This window comes from Morone saxatilis, unplaced genomic scaffold, assembly GCF_004916995.1.
Source record: "Morone saxatilis isolate NCDOM2014 unplaced genomic scaffold, NCSU_SB_2.0 Contig8, whole genome shotgun sequence".
NCBI classification, from domain to species: domain Eukaryota; kingdom Metazoa; phylum Chordata; class Actinopteri; family Moronidae; genus Morone; species Morone saxatilis.
In genome coordinates, this window is record NW_023340257.1 from 9,635,699 (window position 1) to 9,636,552 (window position 854).

An 854-nucleotide genomic window follows, 5' to 3' on the forward strand; every position below is an offset into this window, starting at 1 on the left:
GGGGTCAAAAGAGGAAGGAACATGTTTGGTGAGAAACCAGAAACAGAATAACAAGACGAGTCTCCAGCATGCTCCAGCATGCTAGCAGCTCTGTGTTACTGTACTTTGGCTGAATGCTCATACATTTTAGACATTACACATAACATCATCTGCATGGAGACTAAAGACATAACACAAGGATTGTATTTTATTTTATTTTCAAAAAAGAAACATACATATTGTCTAGTTCTGAATTGGGATTTAACATTTGCAACCACCTATGTGTCACCCTCTGTCATGTAGTGGCTGTGTTCATATGAGAGAGTAATGTAAACAGGAGGAAATGGTGCATTGGAGTGAAATCCTTTATTGTTGTGAATTTCCTCAGCGACTTTTGATTGCAACAGAAATGTATAGTGTCATCTGCATATAATGTGATTCCAGTATGTATGACAGCAGAGAAGATTCTCCAACATCCCATTGTATGAATTGCTGTGGTTTTGCGTCAGTATACATATCTGATGATATTTCCAGTTTTTTTCTTATTAACAATTGATTTATATGTATGTATGTAATGTATGTATATCCAAACCCTGATATATCTTTTTACTCTGTGCCATGAGTCAATCCCACGCACACCATCCAGCAGCCACAAAAAAAGCACCAAATGTGTATTAATTTGTAGCTTAAAATAGTCCCCAATACTATTTCCTCCTGTTTGAGTAACAACGCCCAATTGTAAAGCAGGCAATTACTGAACCTTTTTTAATCATAAAAGTATGTATTTGTGGCCTGTTGTTTGTGACTATCGGTGAGGCGCTGGGTATGTACATAGGAAAAAAGGAAAGTACTGACTAAGACAGACACAAAAACAC